We start from the raw sequence: 6,094 nt of genomic DNA, 5'->3' as shown, positions 1-6,094 counted from the left end.
ACAATTTCATGCTTTCCATGAAAACTCACACTTTTCTCCATGTGCTAACATAACTGCACAAGGGTTTTCTAATCATCAATTAGCCTTTCAACACCATTATCTAACACAATGTAGCATTAGAACACAGGAGTGATGGTTGCTGGAAATGTTCCTCTGTACCCCTATGGAGATATTCCATTAACCCTTAGATGCAAAAATCAGTCTGCTTTTATGCCATTGTTGTCAATTTGGAGAAGAATAAGAATATTTTTTGTCCAGACAAGAATGATTTCATGCTTGAAATATCTCTATTTTTCACTTATAGCAGATTTTGAACATTTTGATAATTGAAAAAGAAAAATAGAAGAATGTCAACATTGATTTTGTTGACATTTTTGCAGTCTTTTCCTCCAGCTGTTGCTGCTCTCTGTTCCTCCAAGTTTGTGCATCACCTCTGGTATGATATTATCAGATGATAAAGAGTTCGGGGAAGTAATACAAATATAGCAATTTCTTTAAAAGTATAGAAGGTAAATTAAAAATTTAAATGGAATGATGTCAAAAACATGTTTTTTTGATGAATACGGTACCTGGAATATGAAATGATAAAAAAAACTTTCATTACGAAGATATTGTAATTACGTCTAAGGGTTAAATATCAGCCGTTTCCAGCTAGAGTAGTCATTTACCACATTAACAATGTCTAGACTGTATTTCTGATTCAATTAATGTTATCATCATTGAAAAAAATGCTTTTCTGTCAAACATAAGGACATTTCTAAGTGACTTCAAACTGTTGAACGGTGTGTATATCTAAAGTCAACTTCACTTTGACATCTTAATGTGCAAAATCACTTTACCAGACATTCTTTAGGGCGTTAACTCAGGAGCAGAAGAAATAATTGTGATCAGTGACATCGATCTTAGGTGCCTGCCTCGTAAATGCGACCTCACCTGTGCTGCTTTTACCCTGAAACAACCACAATGACAAGACAACCAGTGTGTGACAGGAAATGAGTGGAGGGCCAGAGAGCCAACATGTTGGACGTCCCACGGTGATAAATGGTTGACCTGATATGAAGCTGTTGGAAGGAGATCTGGACATGGAGTGATGGTCACTGTGATCTATCTGTCCCCCTTTGAAGACAAGGTACTGTTGTATCGTCATAAGCAGCACAGAAGCAAAACCACTTGGATATTTTAACCTTCTCTCTCGATCCTTGAACCCAGCAGGTTGACTTGTGGTTTGTTGCGGAGTTCTCCTTATTGTAGAACAACAGTCTGCTCCCCATCACAGTTCAACACCTGTCAACACTTGTGCCAGACCAAAAGTTAGGGGAACTTTGGGAAAACAAAAACACAGCATTTGGATTCATGGCAACCAGGATCATTTTCCACTCTGCTCCTTGTGCCAACCATGATTTAGAGCCAAAACACTCATGATTTCTTTTTTAAAGACGTCTTTCTTGTTGTGTAGAAACAGAAAAACATATCAAGTCACCTGTGGAAGGAAGGCTAATGTGTGCTTTGTTTTTATCAAAAATTGATCATCTGGATAAACATCCTGGTGCAGTTTATGTAAAAAGCTATTATTTCCATCCTGTCTTTACACTGGAGGGGAGGGAACATGATCTCTGAAGATCTGCTCGGATGATGAGGGGGCTGACATTTGAGATACATTTCCACGTTAACAGAGGATCTACTTACATCCTCTGAGCCTTGATATCCCCAAGAAAAGTGCACAGTGAATTACGCTTTATTGTCACTGTTAAAGCTTTACTTCTAGAAGATGCTGCTGTGATTAAGGATAAGCTTGGCAGAACATAGATTAACATAATGATGTGGTACAACTGGTATAAAAGCAGAAATTTGGAATGGATTCAAAATTTACTCTGAAGAATATTTTACTTTATGTCCTCTAGTGATGATACTGAAGTAGTTTTTACTCCAGTGGGTCAATAGGCTGAGTAAAGTGGGACGTTAAACTTAATTTGGGAAAAGATCTTAGAGAAACCGTAATTTCAAATTTAAATTTAACTTGACAAGTTCTGAAAGTATAATTTTTAATCTATTTTAGTGCAGAGTTATGATAAGAAAACTCACACTTTTATTCATGTGTTAACATAATTGCACAAGGATTTTCTAATCGTCAATTAGCCTTTCAACGCCATTAGCTTACACAATGTAGCATTAGAACACAGGAGTGATGGTTGCTGGAAATGTTCCTCTGTAGCCCTATGGAGATATTCCATTAAAAATCAGCCGTTTCAGCTAGAATAGTCATTTACCACATTAACAATGTCTAGACTGTATTTCTGATTCATTTAATGTTATCTTCATTGAAAAAATTGCTCTTCTTTCAAAAATAAGGACTTTTCTAAACTTTTGAATGATACCGTTTTGATTTTCTTCTTGGTTCGTTCCCATCATGGCCGACTGCTCACAGGTAATCAAAAGTCAGCTTTGGATTGTTGGGTTCTCTGTTCCTTATTTAAACTTCGTAAGCTCTTTATGTTACCACGTGAAGTGCTATAAGATAACATATGTTGTGAATTAGCGCTATATACTTAGTCCCTGCCTCTGTCATCACCTATCCTTACCCACTCGCTGCAGATCAGCACACCAGCTCACCTGCGACTTTCCCCTAACACTGTAAAACTACTCTGTGCTTCACAGTGGGAAGTTGTAATTTTGGAGTAATTCAGCCATACATGTTACAAATGGATGCTGATTCTAAAGAAGAAGAATGATACAGAAGGTCTCACCCTGCATTGACAGGACTAGTACATTAGGTTTGTCTGAATCTGTGTTTATGAGATGGTCATTGGCGAACAGCAGTGTCAAGGTGGAACGGTAGTGTAAGTCTTTATGTTTTTACCAGTGATGAGAACGTCAACATAATTGGGTTGAATGTTGGTTTGGGCAAAATGCCAACATTCAACCTGCACCATGTGTCATTCTTTCCAAAGCATTTGTCAATTTTATAGCTGCTTTTCCAGATGTCTATGTAACTGTGCCAACAGCAGTCACATTTTTACCCTGTCCAAAAAAATTGCAAAAATGCAGAGGGCCTAACATTGATCCTTGAGATACAACCTTTGCCTTCATTGAACTTTTCACTAAGTTAAAGGTCTCTAAAAGTGTACAACTTCTAAATTTATTAATAGTTTTCTAGAGTTATTTTAAACTACACACAAGATTCACCTCATTTCAGCTTTTATTGCTTGGGTTTTTTCATTTTTCTTAAAGTTTTTGCCTTGACTTTTTGCAAACCTTTACCCCAACTGTGTGCATTAAAGTTATTCTCCACCAAAAGGTGCCTTAAAGCTCTCACCTTGTGTTTCTTTGCTGAAATAATTGAGAAATGAATGTGGACAGTGCATGCAAATATCATTTATTTCAACTTCATGCCCGTAGCTGATGATTAAACCGAGCTACAGTGCCATATTGTAGCACTTTGAATGTTTAAGCGCAGCTCATCCATCAGAGTATTGTGAAATGTGCTCCTATTCTGTCGCGGTGAGTTAATGTTGACTTTTATAATTGCGCCTTCATGGTATTTTGTTTATTGTGATTTTAGTCTCTTAGCACACTTGTAGCTGCAGGGTGCAAAATCTGGCAACACAGAGCACCTGTCATGGGCCACCGTAGGAGTTTTATTAAGCAGTTAAACATTTTTATTAAGCAGTCTTCCTATAGCTTATTTAGAGATGATTCCCGTTATTAGTTTGTATTTGTGTTTTTAAAATCATTCATTAAATGCATCAGTTTGTCTCCACTTCCAGCTAAGAGCTCTGAAATCCCTTGTGTCCTAGTATCTATGTTGCCAAAGTGCAATATTGACACATAAACGTGCTATTTCAGCCCTCAATTTTACTTTATTAGACTTGTCCCGTGTCCAAGGATAGCATTTCTTAAGAGCACTGTAACTACACACTCTCAAACACGCTCGTACACACAGAGCACACCTGGGGAAACATTCCTCGAGGGAAGCCATCAATCAGTTTTATGTCTTTCTCTGGGAAAGTTTCCTCCTCTCCAATCAAGCGTCCTCCCTCCTCCACTCCCTCACTCCCTCCCCCACCCTCAGCTTCGATTCTTCTTTCTAATATTTCCATCTGTATCAGTTTTGCTTCACATCTGAGAACGATCCACTCCGGTCAATTAACCATTTTTTCCTATTCCACCGAGGGATAATTGGAACAAATCGCAGAGTGAGAGCTTTGCCCGGATGATATGAGATAAGCATACTGCAACTGAGTTTCCTCCGTGTCCTCAATTTGCCCGCCAGTGGTAATAAAACTGAAGGTGGAGGATCTGCACAGTGTTAAAAAAATGTACTTAACAAGCCATGAAATGTTGAACTGAGCCTTAAAATTCTCTTTCAAAGAGGGAAAACTGCCAGAGTTGGGAAAAATGGCACTTGTTTAGCATAAAAATCAACCTGTTTGCACCAAGACTACTTTTCATAGTGAAGGTACATTTGCAGAGTATTATTTTATTATTGTTAATGCCTTGACACCAACATAAAACAAATATTTTTACTGTTGCAGTGGAGCTGATATGAATATCTTTTATCTTGTTAGCTACTTTAATTTGGAATATTGTACAAAATGATCTCGTTATGCTGCATTTGAGTCTCCAATGGAGTAGATAACTGTTTCTGTTAGATAAATACAGGATATAATACTTGTAGAGCCTCAAGTCAAGTAAGTGCACATCAAAGTAAGAACTACAAAAAAACTTTTAGTTGCATGCAAGAACTTCATGAATACACAAAAATGCAGTTGAAAATTGTTAAAAGATGGTTGGGAAAGAACAGAACTTCTTCATCTGGAGGTTCTACAACTAAAATTTGCCACAAAAAAGCTTCTCCTGAAAAGTCTTTTTTTAAAATATATATATACTCTACTGTTCAGAAGTGTGGGGTCGCTTAGAAATGTCCTTATTTTTGAAAGAAAAGTATAAGATAATATTCAATGAATCATAAGTCCAGTCTAGACATTGTTAATGTGGTAAATGACTATTCTAGCTGGAAACAGCTGATTTTTAATGGAATATCTCCATAGGGGTACAGAGGAACATTTCCAGCAACCATCACTCCTGTGTTCTAATGCTACATTGTGTTAGCTAATGGTGTTGAAAGGCTAATTGACGATTAGAAAACCCTTGTGCTATTATGTAGCACATGAATAAAAGTGGGTTTTCATGGAAAACATGAAATTGTCTGGGTGACCCCAAACTTTTGAACTGTAGTGTAAGGGTCATTCCAGAATTGGAAGACATTTGGGCTTCAAATTTTTGAAAAATACACATTTCTCCTACAGTTTTCTGCTCCATATTCATCAATAATGAGCCAAAGGTATGATTGGCTCAGCTTATATTTCAATGGTACCATTCTTATTCCATGTTTTATTTGTTGTTTGCTAACCCTACTCTAATCACAGTAACAGGGTTGCTAATCCATGCTAATGTTAGCTTTTTCTCAGGACTAGAAGCTATTAGCTAGCTGTTACTGCTGACCAAGAGGACAAACTGACTGATGGAAAAAAGTCAAAAGAGTTAGAGAGGTAGCGTGAAACATTCAATGAAGGCTGACAATGTTATGAAAATCTGAAAAATAGAAGAGAGGACATAGCTTTGCTCTACCCATTATTTTGGAAAACAAATACCCCAAAATTGGGATTTAAATTTGATTTTAAATGTTTTATTTGAGATTCAATTTGGTCATCAGGGGGGTGGGACAAGAGAAAAATGGCATTTTAGGGGAAATTCCAGACTTATTTGGTATTTTTAAATATATTTTCAAACATTCTTTTCTCCTTTTTTTTTTTTTTTTTTAGATTTGGTCTCAGGACAAGTAAATTTACACAACAACTGCATGTTTTAGTATGTTGTACATGGATCATTTGAAATTTCATGTATGGGATGTAAAATGTCCTCCAATTCTGGAATGACCCATATATAGTTCATTAAAGGCAGTTAGAAATTAAAGAAGATATCTTACTAAAAGAAATACATAAATGAACTGCAGCTTGAGTGAACAGTGCACAGAACAAATAAAGCGTTTCCTATGGATGCATAAAGAGTTCCAAAACACAGTAAAAACCTTTTT

The sequence above is a fragment of the Amphiprion ocellaris genome, chromosome 23 (assembly GCF_022539595.1).
Source record: "Amphiprion ocellaris isolate individual 3 ecotype Okinawa chromosome 23, ASM2253959v1, whole genome shotgun sequence".
Taxonomy (NCBI): Eukaryota; Metazoa; Chordata; class Actinopteri; family Pomacentridae; genus Amphiprion; species Amphiprion ocellaris.
This window is presented reverse-complemented; position numbering follows the sequence as displayed.